The following is a 19,010-nucleotide window of genomic DNA, read 5'->3' on the forward strand; positions in this document are numbered from 1 at the left end:
TGTAACTAGTTAAAACGAAGTCATGGTGGATTAGCGTGGGCTCTGACCCAGTGATCAGAGTCCTTGTAAGGAACAGGTGATTTGAAGACTCGGAGGCACAGACACACGAGGGAGGAGGCCATGTGAAAACGGAGGCAGAGACTGGAGGGACAGAGGACAGCCAAGGAGCTCCAATGATGCCAGCAGACATCAGAGGCCGGGGAGAGGCAAGAAGGATTGTTATCTAGAGCCTTTAGAGGCAGCATGGGCTGGCCAACACTTTGATTTGAAACGTCTAGCCTCCAGACCTGTGATACAATAAATTTCTGTTGTTTTAAGCACCCCCCCAAATGCATAGAATTAAACACACACACACACACACACACACACACACACACACATGAGTGCATGTAAAACTGGTGAAAATGAATAAATTTGATGGTTTATACCAATGTTAATTGCCTGGTTGTGATATCATGTTAAATTTCTACAAGATGTTACCATTGTGGAAAACTGACTAAAGGTATGAGGGAGCTCTCTGTTATTTCTTACAGCTGCATGTAAATCTACAATTATCTTAAAAAAAAAAAAACCACCACATTTTTTAAATGGCCTTTTGAGGCTAATTATGATAATGAGGGGGGAAAGGCAATCACTCTTTTTATGTCCCTAATTATTTTGTCTTCAGCTTCCTCCCATTGTTTTTAGTGTTGTCTGGTTTAATTTTTCCAGTGCTTAATTCTGTTATGCTTAATCCCCCTTCTCTTTCTATCCCTTCCCCATTTTTCCTGTCAAATAACCAACAGGTTATATGAGTCTGATAAAAAACTATTTGGGGTTACATTTAAATATAGCCACTTGATCCCATCATCTCCCGAGGGCGGTGGAGAGACACCCCACAGTGGACAGCACATGGGCAGCGTGCAAGGAAGAAGTGCCTCCATCCCTGATTCTCGAATTCACTGCACATGTTGAAATAAGTGAGGTAATTTGTCTGCTCTACTCATTCCAAGCCTCTGTTACTCCCTTGGCTCAGCATCAGGATGGCTCTTGTCTAAAAAGACTACTGGCTCACTAGAAGTCAAAACGGGTAGCATTCACCAACAGAAACAAAGGTCCGAACATGAAGGAGAGTGCAGGAACTGATCACACACATTCAAAAGGAAGAGTAACATATGTTCTTAGGGAGTACAGAGCAGTTTTCTGCCGCTGTACTTAGCATATTCTATTCCACCTGCCTGGAATGCTTTTCTCTCCATGTTTCAAATCCTGATTAGGTGTCAACTCCCCTTTGAGACCTCCCGACCTTTTCGTCCTACAGAGATAATTGTCGCCTAAACTGCACCACTGCTTCTTCAAAGTGTACATAGTTCTGCTGTGCTGTATAAAAGAGAAAGAGGCAGCATAATACAGCGATCAAGAACTTGACCTCTGGCATGAAACCAAGTTTGAATCTCTGCTCTGCCATTTACCAGCTGCATGACTGTTGCCTCAATTTCCTCATCTGTGGTATGGGACAGTAATAATACTTACCTCATAGAGCTGTAAGGATTAAATTAATCAATATATGTAAAATGCTTAGAAAAAGTACCTGGCATATGGTAAGTGCTATAGAAGCATTAGCTATTGCTTTTATATATATAAAAGTGCAGGTTATCTATCTATCTATATATGTTTATATATATATATAAACATATATATAAAAGTGCAGGTTATCTATGCCTGTGTAACAACTTATTTCAAAACTTTGTTTAAAACAACAAAGATGATTTCATGGTTTCTGTGGGTCAGGAATCTGGGAGCAGAGTGGCTGAGTCCTGTGGTTGAGTCTCCCACAGGCTGTGACCGAGGCGTTAGCCGGGTCTGCCCTCATCGGAAGGAGGAGGACCTGTTTGGGGACTGAATTTCCTCACAGGTGGTGGGACTGGGGCTTCGGTTCCTGCCTTGCTGTTGGCCAGCGGCTGCCCTCCGCTCCTTGCCACCTGGCCCCTTCCCCAGGGTAGCTTACAGTGCAGCAGCTGATTTCCACCACACTGAGCAAGCAAGGGAGAGAGCTGGTGAGCAAGACAGAGGTCACCCTGTTTTTATAGCCTAATATCAGAAGTGACTTCCCTCCCCTTTTCTGCATTCTCTTGGTTAGAAGCAGGTCATAGGGCCAGCTGACATTCAAAGGTTGAGGATTACACAAGAGCAAGGAAAAGAGGAGCAGGGGTCACTGGGTTCACCTTGGAGGTGGCCGGCCCCAGCCTGCCCTCTGACCTCCAATGATTCACGTTCCTCCCACATGTAACATACACTTGCCACCTCCCAAACTCCCGCAAATCTCAGCCCATCATAGGCAGGGACTATCTCTTATTCACAGTTGCCATTACAGCCTCCTTTTTTTTCTCTCTCTCTTTTGTGTTAACGCTTATTCGGCACTTACTGTGTTCCTTACACCCAGCTGAGCACTTCTCATGGATTATTTCATTAAATCTTCCACATGCATCTGCAAGTAAAGTGCTGTGCCCAAAGTCCCACGGCCAGAAAGCGACGGAGCCAGGGTTTGAAGCCAGACAGTGTGGCTGCACAGTCCCCGTGCTGCACCGCCCCTCCCCACCTCTGCTGTTTCTGGGAGGGTCTGGGGGCGTCTTGTTGGTGAGCCCAGGGCTTTGACCACTCCTCCTTGCTCCTCTGCTGCAGAGCTGACACATCCTGACGTGTGTGCCTCATTTTCCACCACGCTGTCCTCCTCGCCCTCTTCAGTGTTCCTTCCCTGTTCTGTTTTTCCCACAGGTTTTTCACCACGATTATAATTTTATTATAGTAGAAGATACAAATTAGAAGCCAAATAACAGGGGTCTCAGCACAAGCTTCCCCAACCTCTCCTTGTGTAGTCAGAGCACATCACCCTCTTTGTACAGAGGCACAGAGATGTGTCCTACAAACCTTTCCCTTTTGATTTGAATAAAAGGAGCTGGTAATGCTCTTCCTTGTTATGAAAGAAAAGTATAAAATCTCACATCACTAAAACTTAAGCTATCTGAATAAAATTCTATAAGTAACAATATATAAAGAATAAGATTTTTTCTTAGCTGTTGTTTTTCAATGCCCTGAAATTATTGAAATATATAATAACTACACAATGTTTAAACCATTCATCCTTTTATTTCATTTCCATGTTTGATTTGAGTGTGAAAATGTTCCAAGAGATCAAAAGCAAATTCTAAGCTGTTATTTTTCAATGTCCTGAAATTATTGGAATATATAATAACTATACAATGTTTAAACCATTCATCCTTTTATTTCATTTCCATGTTTGATTTGAGTGTGAAGATGTTCCAAGAGATCAAAAGCAAATTCTAATTTTACATCTTAAATTTCAAGAATTTCATTCATGTAATGTTTACCTTCTCTGTTTACAACTGGATTTATGATGCCAAGGAAGATGGATAATATAAACTGCTTGGTCCAAATCAACTCCTGATTGTGATTGTCTAGTAAGGTACTATCAATTAAAACATATTATGCATTGAAATAGAACTCTTATCCAATCATCTCCCAGACATTTCTCCAATCTCTAGCCATAGGTACATTCTACTTTAATGTCTACATCCTGTGATACGAAAGGAATTCAGGGCACGTTTATCCCATGCTGGCTAACGTTCTTCATGAGGCACATTTTTCCAGGGCAGAAGCAAAAGCCAGGAGCCAGCTGCTCTGCCATGGAACCCATTTGCCCTGGGACATTTGGAGAAGGAGCAGTGGGAAAAGGATTTTTTTTTTCAGGGAACAGCTAAGTTCAGTGCCTTGAAGCAAACTGGAGGAAAAGAACCTGAAGCCAACAGGTCTGCTCGCAGTACAATGATTAAAAGGTTTCTTGGTTCACAGCCCTATTCTTATTTACTCCTGCCAAAAAAAGTAATAAAGTCCCTTCAGTAGGAATCTTTAGGATGGTCATGTTATTTTTCATGAGAAACCATGAAAAATATTATTCACAAAAATTCAAATATAGTATTATTAAAAATAAATAGCTCTGTCTATAAATCTCCAGGCTCTTCCAGGGATCTCCATGTTCTTCCCACCTATTAAATTAAGTGACGTTCCATGTTCCCTTCACCACTGATCCACCTGTTCTCAAAACTGCTTCCCCCAAACCCCTCGGTTTCTGCCCTAAATCAATCTTCTCATTTTCTCAACTCCCACCATCGTCATCTCTGCCCCCAGAAACTGCTAAAGTAATCTCCTTTCTCTCAACCCCCTGAAATCTGATCCCACCCTTGAGTCCGGTTTAAATTGTGCTGCCCCCTCCAATCCTCCCCAAAGCCCTGGAGGCCTCCCGGCTCTCTCCCTCCTGTGGATTTCTCTTGCAGGTAAAATTGTTGCTGCTTGTTTGGGTTCTTAACCAAATATGCTCTTTTTTGGTCCCAGAACCTTTTTTATGAATGTGTGCACATCACAAAGTTGTCACCTCATGATACTTGTTTTGTAATTTCAGGCTTTTGGGGATTAACAGGTTGTGAAATGAGTTAGTTTTGCAGATGCTGTACAATGCTACCAAAAAGTGATAAACTGTTACATATTCTTGGGATTAAAGGGGGCCAGAGCTGAAGAATGTGTCTTTCCTGATTTAAATGTTGGGTTTCTACCTGACATATCAAAATTAGTCTTCCAAACCACAGTACAGAAATAAGCTAAAACAACTTGGAATTAAACAGTCACCTAAAGCTGGTATTTCTTGAGAACATTTTACTGAAAAACATTATGTGTGTGTGTGTATGTATGTATTCTGTGATACGTAAAGGTTTCTTTCCTCATGGTTTCTTAATTATTTCTTAAACTCCATTATTCTCAAATTTTCCTGAGTTTTTGCTTAGGCTAAGTCCTTTTGTGGGCAGTTTGTCAAGTTTACTATCTCTTCTGTCAAATTTTTTGTCATTGTTTCCTGAGGCTCAGAAGTAAAACATCTACATGCTTCTGAGGTAAATTACTGTAAGAATGACAAGTTTTTGTTTTGTTTTGTTTTGTTTGCTCTTTCTTGGATGGCTTCTCACAAAATTTTCTAATCTCTCACTTTGTTCTCCAGTCATTTCTCCATATAAAATACACAAGAGATCATTTTACAGTCAGGAGCCAAAACTTCTTGCATACTTTCCATCAAACGGAAAGTACAATTTAGCTATTTAGGAAAATTCATCTTAATTTTACCCTCTCCCATGGCCATCTCAGGCGCAGTTTGGCAATTTTTATTTACTGACCTAAGTTACCAATTTAACAACTATTTTGCCAGTTTCCCTTGGCAAATCCTAGCACATGTGTGTGCACGTGTGTGTATTTTTGTCTTATTTTGATGGTTCACTTCATTTTGAGTTTATTCATCATACTCTATAACCTAATTGCAGGTTTCTCTTTAATTTTCTCTTCCCTGCACCTCTCCCATCTTAGCACAAGAGTTTAAGTAGTATAATAGTATTGAATTAAAATTCTGTCATTTAGTAAAAAATTAGAATATGCCAGGGCACTGATGCTTAAAAAAAAGTTCTACATCTCCTCCTCTCCTATTACATACCATTAATATTAAATGTAACTATATTAATTTCATTTGCCGGAAATTTAAATGCTTAATTTTAAGACTAATGAATGATTAGCCATTTAATAAATTGCATTTAATATCTATTGGTGAGGGTTTGACACAGCAAACAGCTTAATTTTCCAGCACCTTATTCTTACGCACATACGTACATGTCAGAGCTGTGGAGACCCAGGGCCCGGCTCCCTCCCCTCCACAGTGAAAGTGAGTTAACGCAGGAGCCACCTGCTTGACTGGGACAGATGTCAAAGGTCATCAGACCTCCCCAGGTGGGAAGAGAAGGTACAAATGGTAACCTGAACAAAGCATTGAAACTCCCCTCCCCTGATCACTGTTGATAACAAATCTCCACACCCCTGTGTCACAAGACCCTGCCGAAACTCTGTTCTCACACTCTTTGGAATGTCCTTGTCCCCCTTATAAACCACCCCCTGGCACTCCCTGCTCTTTGTGGAGTGCTAACTTCCATCTTTCCTGGTCAGCCGCCATCATGGAAACATCTCCTGTCCGTAAGTCCCATTAAATGCACGTCCAACTCCATCCCTTGCATGTTCTTTGGTCTTGGGGTTGAGCTGGTGTGCCAGTTTGAATGTATTATGTCCCCCCCAAACGCCATTATCTTTGATGTAATCTTGTGTGGGCAGACATTGTCAGTGTTGATTAGATTGTAATTCTTTGAGTGTTTCTTTGGAATGCGCCCCACCCAGCTGTGGGTGATGACTCTGATTGGATAATTTCCATGGAGGTGTTGGCCCACCCGTTGGGTGGGCCTTGATCAGTGGAGCCATATAAATGAGCTGATGGGCAGAGGGAACTCAGTGCAGCTGTGAGTGAACTTCTGAAGAGGAGCTACAGACAAGAGGGACACTTTGAAGAAAGCACAGGAGCTGCAGATGAGAGACAGTTTGAAAACAGCCATTGAAAGCAGATTCTTGCTCTGGAGAAGCTGAGAGGGGCAAATATCCCAAGTGCAACTAAGAGTGACATTTTTGGGGAACTGCAGCCTAGAGAGGAACGTCCTGGGAGAAAGCCATTTTGAAACCAGAACTTTGGAGCAGATGCCAGTCACATGCCTTCCCAGCTAACAGAGGTTTTCTGGGCACCATTGGCCATCCTTCAGCGAAGGTACCTGATTGCTGATGTGTTACCTTGGACACTTTCTGGCCTTTAGATTGTAACTGTGTAACCAAATAAACCCCCTTTTATAAAAGCCAATCCATTTCTGGTGTTTTGCATTCTGGCAGCATTAGCAAACTAGAACAGCTGGGTTGGAACAGGAGTTCTGTCTGTAAGAGATGCCATGTTCCTGCTGTGACTGGTGACTGGTTCCGTCTTTAGAGTTAAGGGAGTGCCTCAAATCCATGACTCAACATGTTCCTGGGGAAGAAGTGATAAAGTGTTGATTTAACAACTCCCAGTACAGATTTCCTGGGTTGGGCTTTCTCTCTGGTTACCCAGCCCTCTGGACCCAGAAGGAAATACCCCTTAGGAAACGTCCTGGTAGAGTTGCCCTCTTAGTTATTGATTGCTGCATAACAAATTATCCCAAAACTTAGCAGCTTAAAACAACAAAACTCTATGACCTCACACAGTTTCTGAAGATCAGGAATCCAGGAGTGGTTTAGCCGGGGGGCTCTGGCTTGGGGTCTCTCGGGTTCAGGGAAGCTGCAGGCCAGAGTTACAGTCTCTGAGGACATAACTGCAGTTGGAGTGTCCACTTCATATGGCTTTTGGCAGGAGGCTTTGTTCCTCACCATGGTGGCTCCTTGTAGGACTACTCGTGACATGGTGACTCACAGTATTCTGGGGGAACAAGACAGAAGCTGCAATCTTTCATTACCCACTTTCAGCAGAAGTGACATAACAGAACCTCTGCCATATTCTATTGATCACACAGCCCAGCCTGGGCCAACGTGGGAGGCTGCAGCAGGGCAAGGATCTCAGGAGGCAGGATCATGGGGGCCATCTCGGACCCCAGCTACCACATTCATATTTAGCTACAGAGTATCAAAAACTAATACACACAAAATCTGCCAATTCCCTTTATTCTCTCTTTGCATTTTACCTAGTGTATGGTAAGGAATTTGGCCTATAAAAAGAGGTCTGACTTTTATCCTAGCTCCTGGGGAGTAACCTCTGTCTTTGGAGATTTCCATGATGGGGGTGTCTCCAGGAGGGTCCCAGGAACCTCACCTGCTAGTTCATGCTACCATGATCACAGGTGGGGCCAGCCACACCTATAGTCCTAGGGTGGGGGCTGCCACACCTGACAGGACAGCCATGTGGTCAGAAGGTTGGGCTGAGCCATACCCTATCAGTCCGACCTTCAGGGAAGGGTGTGCCAGTTTGAACGTATTGTGTCCCCCAAATGCCATTATCTTTGACGTAGTCTTGTGGGGCAGACGTTTTGGTGCTGATTAGATTTGCTTGGAATGTGCCCCACCCAGCTGTGGGTGATGACTCTGTTGAGATATTCCCATGGAGGCATGGCCCCACCCATTCAGGCCTTGATCAGTGGAGCCATGTAAATGAGCTGACTCAAAGAGAAGGAAGTCAGTGCAGCTGTGAGTGACGTTTTGAAGAGGAGAAAGCTTGCTAGAGAGGAACGTCCTGGGAGAAAGCCATTCTGAAACCAGAACTTTGGAGCAGACGCCAGCCACGTGCCTTCCCAGCTAACAGAGGTTTTCCGGACACCATTGGCCATCCTCCAGTGAAGGTACCTGATTACTGATGTGTTACCTTGGACACTTTATGCCTTAAGACTGTAACTGTGTAGCCAAATAAACCCCCTTTTTATAAAAGCCAATCCATCTCTGGTGTTTTGCATTCTGCAGCATTAGCAAACTAGAACAAAGGGGAAGAGCTGGACAGAGTTCCATCAATCCTGCCTATGTAATAAAATCCTAAGAAAAAGCTTTGGATGCCCAAGCACAAGAGAGTTTCCACAATTGATAATACACATCAATGAGGTAATGCATTCTGACTTCACAAGGCCAGGACACGGAAACTCTGCTTTTGAGACCCTCCTGGATCTCACCCTAGGCCTCTCTTCTGGTTTGTGTCCTTTTTCACTAAAATGGAACTGTAATCCTAAGTATAGCACTTTCCTGAGTTCTGTGATTTGGTCTAGTGAGTTACCAAACCCGATGGGGTGGGATGGGTATAGGAACCTACAAATTTGAAACAAATTGGTCAGAACTGTGGGTATCTGGGACCCCAGAACTTGCGGCAGGTGTCAGAAGGACAGTTATCACTCTGTGGGGTCTGGCCTAACTCTGGGTACTCTGGGTAGAGTCAGAATTGAATTGCAGTTGGTGTTGGAAGCCTTTGAAGTTATTGCATCCAGCAGGGAAACAAGATCCAGAATACACAGGAGAAGCTGCTGATTCCAGAAAAGAATCTGAAAAATAGATGACCCTTTTTATTTCATGTTATATCCATATAAACATGTATATATAATTGTAAACAGGTAAGTACATTTTAATTTCATATGAACATTGCATTTAATCAGAATGTATCATTTGTTTCATTATAGTTTCAATTGATTTCTGATTTTTTTTTCATTTTCCTTTCCTTTTTCCTCCTTGTTTCTTTTTATAGGAGAAAACTGTAACTTGTGTTGCTTCCTTTTTAACACTCCCTCTTTGCATTGGGTGAGTTCTCTTGAAACAGCTTCCCACCCAGACATGGTTATATTTTTATCTGTTAGAATAATAAAATTTAAAATAGCTGATGTTATAAAACTGGGATCTCCAAAACAGCAACCACTCTTTTCCAGAATGTAGCTACTTGAATTTAAAATTAATTAAAAATAAAATAAAAATGCAGTTCCTTGTTGGCACCATCCACCTTTCAAGGGTAGATATAAAAGTTATAACTACAGCGTAACTAAGGTATAAGAATAAAACTAATCTAGATCATTCACCAACTACTCTTTAGCAGATAGAACAATACCAGTGTCTTGGATGATATCTGCATGCCCTTCACTTATAATTTGATTGTATCTTACCCCCAGGCATAACCCCCAGCCTGAATTTTGTATGAATTATTTGTTCTTCCTTAGCTATTTATTCCATTTTAAAATCACCAAGCAATATATTGAGTTGTTTTGTATACCTTTGACCTGTAATTGCTTTCATGCTTTACATCTTTCTTGGGGCCTTGGTTTTATGGTGAAGATTAGAGTTGGGACGTTCTTCCTGGTGACTGGAAGAATCTACCATTCTTTTTCCATGCACAGCAGAAAATCAGGCAGATATCTTAGGCAGATCCATCTGCAGAAGTGACCTTCAGGTATCTTTCTGTTATAGTGAATTTAATTCTTGTTTTCATTGACAACATTCAGAGGTGTATCACTGAGATTATTTTCAAGTATGAATACTCTGGGATTGGAAAATTGTCTTTCGTTGGATGCAAAATTGTGGAGAAGACAGTTTGAAGAGTATGGCCCAGCAGGACACACCAAAATAAGCAGGGGTGTGTATCCGTACCATCTGGGTTGAGAGAGATGAGCCAAAAAGACCATGTGGGATTTGATATCCTGTTGGTGAGATCATTCTGGGTGGGTGTGGGAAAGCCTGGGCCATATAATACCAGCATGAACAAGGTTTCTTCTCACTGTTGAAGGGAAGGGTTTCTAACATCAGAGGTGTAACTAATTCAGGACCAATTTATTGGACACATTGGATGATTTGGGAGGATCACTTGGAGGCCCATTTTCAGACAAAGGACCCAGCCTTTCCATAATAAAGGAGAAAAATTTGCAATCTGGGACAACTTCATTCTCTGTTGTTTAGTTTGGCTTTGCAGGGCGATGACCTTTATCAATTTCCTTGACTGTTTTGCACTTAATTCCTTGGGTCTTTGCTTCCTACTATTTTCAGGAGTCTTAGGGAATTCTTCCAGAAACTCAGAAATAGCCACTAGAACACTTTCATTCCCTAATAGGGGTTTCTCACTGACACGTGACACTTCTCATCGAGGTAGTGACAATCTGCATCCCTGATACCTGCAGCAGCCCAACTCCTGGGGCCATCCATCCATCACAGTTGTCAAGCAGCCCGCAGGTGGGTTTGGACAGGAAGGCGGCAACAGCAGGTGAGCTGGAGGGGTGCTGGATGCCAAGCTCCAGCCCTGGGCTGAGAGGGACGTACAGAGCCTGGGTGGAAGGGGATATGGAGGGGAGAAGAGATGGTCTCTGCCTGAGACCCAGCAGGGAGCACTCATCAGTAAGTACATACTGTCAGCAGTCACCTTCTAAGGGCTCCTGTTAGAAAGAAACCAGCAGAGGGGGTAGTAGCTGGAGAACCTCCTGTCCCCAGACTCTCTGTCACATGTCAAGCACTGATGACCTGAGCTTTTTAAAAAATATGGTTCAAAACAATACCATTTTATTTGTACATGATTCTTCTCTCTGGGCTGGGATCAGTGGGTGGTTTTTCTATTGAGCTTGCAGGTGGTCAGTCTTGTGGCTGCATTCAGCTGGCAGATTGGCTAAGGGCTGCTCTTAACAGGGAACTGGGAAGCCTGAGCTTCTCAATCTGTCCATGGAGCTATTTTTAAAATGTATATGTATTATCTCTTCGTATTTTTTTATTAGAGAAGTTGTAGGTTTATATGACAATCATGCATAAAATACAGAGCTCCCATGTAGCACACTATCATTAACACCCTGCATTGGTATGGTACATGTATGACAATTCATGAAAGCCCATGTTTATAACTGTACTATTAACTATAGTTCATGGTTTACATTAGGGTTCACTGTGTTTTACAATCCTATGTTTTGTTTTAAAATTTTTATTCTAGTAACATATATACAACCCAAACTTTCCACTTTTAACCACATTCAAAAATATACAGTGCTGCTAATTACATTCACAATGTTGTGCTACCATCACCACTGTTCTAGTTTGCTAATGCTGCCGGAATGCAGAACACCAGAAATGGATTGGCTTTTATAAAAGGGGGCTTATTTGGTTACACAGTTACAGTCTTAAGGCCATAAAGTGTCCAAGGTAAGGCATCAACAATTGGGTACCTTCACTGGAGGATGGCCAATGGTGTCCGGAAAACCTCTATTAGCTGGGAAGGCACGTGGCTGGTGTCTGCTCCAAGTGCTGTTTTCAAAATGGCTTTCTCCCAGGATGTTCCTCTCTAGGCTGCAGTTCCTCAAAAATGTCACTCTTAGTTGCTCTTGGGGCTTTTTTCCTCTCTTAGCTTCTCCGAAGCGAAAGTCTGCTTTCAGCTGCCATCTCCAAACTGTCTTTCATCTGCAGCTCCTCTCTCAGCTCCTGTGCATTCTTCAAAGTTTCCCTCTTGGCTGTAGCAATCTCGCTCCTTCTGTCTGAGCTTATATAGTGCTGAATGGGTGGGGTAACACCTCCATGGAAATCATCCAGTCAGAGTCATCACCCACAGTTGGGTGGGTCGCATCTCCACGGAAACACTCAAAGAATTACAATCTAATCAACACTAATATGTCTGCCCACACAAGACTGCATCAAAGAAAACGGCATTTGGGGGACACGATACATTCGAACTGGTACATTTGCAATCCCTTCAACTCCAGGAGATAGTTTCATTCCCTCTGTTCCTTGTCTGGGAATTCTGATCTGTTCTCTTTGGGGTTTTTTGCTTAATTCTTCCTCTCCTTTTGTGATTTGTTAACACTTCCCAGTTCTGGGACCCATCCTGCCTTTCTGCAGTCCCATTTACCTCCTCCCCCTTTTTCCTTCCACCAGGCTTTTCTGCCTTCAATTGCTTCCCTGTTAGGGTTTTCTGCTCTGGGGAGCCAGTTTGAGTCACACCAAAAAGTCCATTTTTGTTTGTTTGTTTGTTTATGTGGTCCAGCAATCAAGAGATTGGGCTGAGAGTGTGCACCTCTTTCCAGTGGTTCTGCTGTAGTCTCTTTCATTTCTCTTTTAGTATTCCCATGCCAGTCAGCTACTTTTGTTCCACCCTGGGTCTCGTGGACTTAGGTCCTTGTGTGTGGATATGCATGTGGTTCTAAAGCACAGCTGCACATGGCTCTAAGGTTTCCATCCACGGCAGGAGGTACCTGGGCCTGCTGCTCCTGTGTGACTCTTCAGCTGTGCAGGGATGGGGGTGGGGGGGATGTCTGGACTGGCAGGTCTGGGTCACAGATTTTCTACCCTTTTAGGACTTTTAAATTTTTTCTTTGAGTCAGCATTTGTGGAGACCTTCTCCAGTCTTTATCATCCTCCAGAGTTCCAAGCAAGTGGGATTTGTCCTTTTATTAGTTGTTTCTGAGGGGAGACTTCCAGGCGATGGCTTATGTTACCATGTTGATGACATCCTCTTTCTTTTTAAAATTTATTTAGTTTTATTAGAGAAGTTGTGTTTTTTGCAGAACAATCATATATAAAACATGGATTCCCATATACCACCCTGTTATTAACACCTTGTAAATATCAAAAGCACATTTTTATGATTTTACTATTAACTATAATCTATGGTTTAACTTAGGCTCACTGTGTAGTGCAGGTCCAGGGCCTTTTTTTTTTTTTTTTTTTTTTGGTGATAGTTCCTTTATTTGAGGGCTCAGAGATTCTTACTTTTGCTACTCCCAAACCAGATAAATATGCAATAATATTTTCCTCTTCTTCTTTTATGGTTTCTTTTTTTTTTTTTTTTACTTTTCTTTTTTAACCTCCTGGGAAAAAACTTTTGGTGCATGGTGATGTGAAAGTCAATAAGAACCTCCATTCTTTCCCTCACTGATGTGAAATATCCTCCTTCTTGTATCTGTTTCTAGCTTTCTTTCCAGTGTCACTGATTTATTTGTGTGCAAACCCTATACTCTTTTTTTTCACAGTACCATTATATAGTTATGCATTCATCACTACAATCAATTTTTGAACATTTTCATTACCACAAAAAATAAGAATAAAAATTAAAGTAAAAAAGAACAGCCAAACATCTCATACCACCCTCATCCCTTCATATAATTAATTTACTTTTTGTCCTCATTTTTCTATTCATCTGTCCATACACTGGATAAAAGGAGTGGGAGTCATAAAGTTTTCACAATCACATGATCACACAGTCAAGCTACATACTTATACAATCATATTCAAGAATCAAGGCTACTGTGTTGCAGTTCAACAGTTTCAGGTATTTCCTTCTAGCTATTCCAACACACTAAAAACTAAAAATGGATATCTATACTACACATAAGAACAGCCTCCAGAAGGACCACTCAAGTCCATTTGAAATCTCTCAGCCACTGAAACTTTATTTTGTTTCATTTCTCTTCCCCCTTTTGGTCCAAGAAGGCTTTCTCAATCCCATGATACCAGGCCAAGCTCATCACCATGCAAGTCTCCATGGACTTTTTAAAACATCTTTTCTGTTACCATATATACAACCTAACGTTTCCCCCTTTAACAACATTCAGATATATAAATATTTCATTGCCATTAGTCATATTCACAATGTTGTGCTACCGTCACCATCATCCATCATCCATTACCAAAACCTTTCCCTCCTTCCCAATAGGAGCCTTGTATATTTTAAGCCTTAACTTCCCATTCCTTATCCCCACTCCATCCCTGGTAAACTATATTGTAGATTCTGTCTCTATGGGTTTTCTTATTCTAATTATTTCATATCACTGAGATCATACAATAATTGTCCTTTTGGGTCTGGCTTATTTCACTCAACAGGATGTCTTCAAGGATCATCCATGTTGTCATATGTTTCATAACTTTTCTTTTTATGGCTGAATAATATTCCATTGTGTATATACCACATTTTATCCATTCATTGGTTGATAGGCAGTTAGGATGCTCCCATCTTTTGGTAATTCTGAATGCTGCTGCTATGAAAAATTGTTGTGCAAATACCTGTTTGCTTTCCATTCTTTTGGGTATATATCTAGTAGTGGAAATGCTAGGTCATATGGTTATTCTATACTTAAATTTCTGAAGAACTGCCAAAATGTCTTCCTCAGTGGCTACAATATTTTAATTTTCACTCCTCTTTTTCAATATAGTCATTTAGAGCTATAAATTTCCCTCTCAGCATTGCCTTTATTTCATCCCCATATGTTTTTTTATTGAGATTGTTCACATACCATACAATTATCCAAAGATCCAAAGTGTACAATCAATTGCTCACGGTACCATCATACAGCTGTGCGTCAATCACCACATTTTTTTCAATTTTTAGAACATTTTCATTACTCCAGAAAAGAAATAGAGACAAAAAAGGAAACTCAAATCCTCCCATACCCCTAACCTCCCCCTCCATTACTGATTCATAATTTTGGTATAGTACATTTGTTACTGTTTATGAAAGAATGTTAAAATACTACTAACTGTAGTATATAGTTTACAATAGGTATATATTTTTTCCTATATGTCCCTCTATTATTAACTTCTAGTTATAGTGTCATACATTTGTTCTAGTTCATGAGAGAGATTTCTAATATTTCAACTGTTAATCATGGACATTGTCCACCACAAGATTCACTGTTTTATATATTCCATCTTTTAACCTCCAACTTTCCTTCTGGTGACATACGTGACACTGAGCATCCCCTTTCCACCACATTCACACACCATTCAGCACTGTTAGTTATTCTCACAATGTGCTACCATCACCTCTGTCCATTTCCAGATGTTTAAGTTCACCCTAGTTGAACATTCTGCTCATAATAAGCAACCACTCCCCAATCTATCTTTAGTCTTGTTCTATATTCCAGTAACTTATATTTCATGTTCTATGAGTTTACATATTATAATTAGTTCTTATCAGTGAGACCCTGAAATATTTGTCCTTACGTGTCTGTCTTATTTCACTCAATATAGCGTCCTCAAGATTTCATCAACCCACTTTTTTATGATGGTTTTGTTCACACACGATACATTCTATCCTAAGTAAACAATTGATCGTTCCTTGTATAGCCACGTATTCATGTATTCACCACCATCACCACTATTTATATAAGGACATCTCCATTTCTTCCACAAAGAAGGAGAAAGAGTCAAGGCAGAGAGGCAAAAGAGAAAGAAAAAAGAAAGAGAGAAGGAAAAAACATAACAGCTAGGAAGCACCAAAAGGAAAGATAGCATTAAACTAAAGTAGACTAAAGAGTCAGACAACATCAGCATTGCCAAGAGTCCCATACCCTTCCCCCATGTCCCCTCCATATACATTTAGCTTTGGTATATTGCCTTTGTTATATTAAAGAAAGCATAATACAATGTTTGTGTTAATTATAGTCTCTGGTTTGCATGGACTGTATTTTCCCCCCAATCCCAACCTATTTTTAACACCTTGCAATGCTGACATTCATTTGTTCTACCTCATGTAAAAACATATTTGTACCTCTTATCACGATTGTTGAGCACCCTAGGTTTCACTGAGTTATACAGTCCCAGTCTCTATTTTTCTTCATTCCTTCTGGTGTCCCACATGCTCCTAATCTTCCTCCTTCAACCATATTCACAGTCATCTTTGTTCAGTGTACTTACATTGCTGTGCTACCATCACCCAAAATTGTGTTCCAAACATCTCACTCCTGTCTTTTCCTTTCTGTGTGTAGTGCTCCCTTTAGTGTTTCCTGTAGAGCAGGTATCTTGTTCACAAACTCTGTCATTGTCTGTCAGAGAATATTTTAAGCTCTCCCTCATATTTGAAGGACAGTTTTGCCAGATATAGGATTCCTGATTGGTGGTTTTTCTCTTTCAGTATCTTAAATATATCAGCCCACTTTCTTCTTTCCTCCATGGTTTCTATTGAGAAATCTGCACATGGTCTTATCAAGCTTCCTTTGTATGTGATGGATCGTTTTTCTCTTGCTTTCAGGATTCTCTCTTTGTCTTTGACATTTGACAATCTGATTATTAAGTGTCTTGGCGTAGGTCTATTCAGATCTATTCTGTTTGGGGTACACTGCACTTCTTGGATCAGTAATTTTATGTCTTTCATAAGAGATGGGAAATTTTAATTGATTATTTCCTCTTTTATTGCTTCTGCATCTTTTCCCTTCTCTTCTTCTGGGACACCCATGACACATACATTCCTGCGTTTCATGTTGTCATTCTATTCCCAGAGACATTGTTCATATTTTTCCATTCTTTTCTCTATATGTTCTTTTGTGTGTAGGCTTTCAGATGTCTTGCTCTCCAGTTCCTGAGTATTTTCTTCTGCCTCTTGAGAGCTGCTCTTGTATGTCTCCATTGTGTCTTTCATCTCTCGAGTTGTGCCTTTCATTTCCATAGATTCTGTCAGTTGTTTTTTTGAACTTTCAATTTCTACCTTATGTAAGTCCAGTGTTTTCATTATATGATTCATCTCTGTTGCCGTATCTTCCCTAAACTTTTTGAATTGATTAGTATTAGTTGTTTAAATTCCCATATCTCAGTTGAAGTGTAAGATTGTTCCTTTGACTGGGCCATAACTTCGTTTTTCTTAGTGTAGGTTGTAGTTTTCTGTTGTCTAGGCATCTGGTTTCCTTGGTTACCCCAATCAGGTTCTCTCAGACCAGATGGGCTCATGTCTCAGAAGGAGGGAATAGTATCACCTCTCCCTGAGGGTGAGACTTAGAAGTTTGATGCACCCTGTGAGGCCTCAAGTCACTGTGATTTCTGCCCAGCAGGTGGTGCCTGTCAGCTTGTGGCTCCAGACTGGTGTAAGGAGGAGTGTCCTGTGGCTGTTTTCCCCCAGGCTCTGGGGTCTGGCTCTGAATGGAAGGTGGGTAGTAGAGCTTGACACCACCTCTTTCCTCTTAGGAAAAATACACCCCCTAGGGTGAGGTCATTTACATTTGAATAGTCTCTCTCTCTGTGCTATCTCCACCCTTGTCTGGGAACTGAACATGGCTGAGGCTTTCTCCACTCAGCTGAAAAAGGGACAGAAATCCCCTCCTCCCCCCGACCCAGCTAAGTCTGCAGCCACCCTCAGTTTCAACCATCAGCCAGAGACAACACCCAGTCCTCTGGCTCCCCCTTCCTCCAAGAGAGGTGCTCCAGATTTCCAAGGTCAGTCATCACCAAAAGCCTCTGTCTATTTGTTGGGGATTTGTAGCTTGAACTGAGCAGTCCATGCTTGTTAATTAAAATCCCAGTTGGAGCTCAGCTGAGCTATATTCGCTTGCTTGGAGACTGCTGCTCTCTAGCACAGCGAGGCTTTGCAGTTTGCCATGGGGAAGGGGGCTCTCAGGCTTTGCAGCTTACCATGGGGGAAGGGGATCTTGGCTTGGGTCTGCAGTTTTTACTTACAGATTTTATGCTGCAATCTCAGGCATTCCTCCCAATTCAGGTTGATGTATGATGAGTGGATGGTCACATTTGTCCCCCCACAGTTATTCCAGATTATTTACTAGTTGTTCCTGGCTGTTTATTAGTTGTTCCAGGGGGACTAACTAGCTTCCACTCCTCTCTATGCCACCATCTTAGCTCTGCCATCTCATCCCATATATTTTCGTATGTTCTATTTTCATTTTCATTCACCTCAAGATATTACCTAATTTCCATTTTTGTTTCCTCTTTAAAACACATTGTTTTTTTTAAGAGTACGTTGTTTAATTTCCATGTATTTGTGGATTTTCCATCTCTCACTCTATTACTTATTTTTACCTTCATTCCTTTGTGGTCAGGGAAGAAACACTGTATGATTTCAATATGTTTTAATTTATTGAGACTTGTTGTGTGACTAAATATAGTCCATCCTGGAGAATGATCCATGTACACTGGATAAGAGTGAGCATCCTGCTGCTGTTGGGTGACGTGCTCTCTATATATCTGTTAGGTTGAGCTGATTTAGAGTTTTGTTCAAATCTTATATTTCTTTATTGATCTTCTCTCTAGATGTTCTGTCTATTTGTGAAAATGCTATATTGAAATCTCATACTATTAATATAGAACTGTCAACTTCTCCCTTCAGATCTGACAATATATGATTCACATGTTTCAGGGCTGTTTTGTAAGGTTCATATATATTTTTATTGGTATGTCTTCTTGTTGAATTGACCCTTTTATCAGTATATAATGTCCTTCATTATCCATCATAACAGTTTTTTTACTTAAAGTCTATTTTGCCTAATATTAGTAAAGCTAACCCAACTCCCTTTTGTTTACTACTTGCATTGTGTACTTTTTCCATCCTTTCACTTTCAATCTACTTGTGTCTTTGAATTTAAGGTCAATCTCTTGTAAACAGCATATGGTTTGGTCATAGTTTTTTAAAAATTCCTTCTGCCACTCTGCCTCTTGACCAGAAAGCTTAACCCATATACATTTAAAGTAACTACTGATAATGAAGTACTTCTGGAATTTTGCTATTTGGTCTTTGTAAGTCTTAAACCTCAATTCTTCTGTTAATATCCACTTTCATATCTATTTGTTTTTTTTATTGTTGTTGTTTTTTTTGTATTGTACCATTTTGAGTCCCTTCTCATTTCTTTCTGAATGTATTTTTCATGTCTTTTCCTTGT

Source organism: Choloepus didactylus, chromosome 17 (genome assembly GCF_015220235.1).
Source record: "Choloepus didactylus isolate mChoDid1 chromosome 17, mChoDid1.pri, whole genome shotgun sequence".
NCBI classification, from domain to species: Eukaryota; Metazoa; Chordata; class Mammalia; order Pilosa; family Megalonychidae; genus Choloepus; species Choloepus didactylus.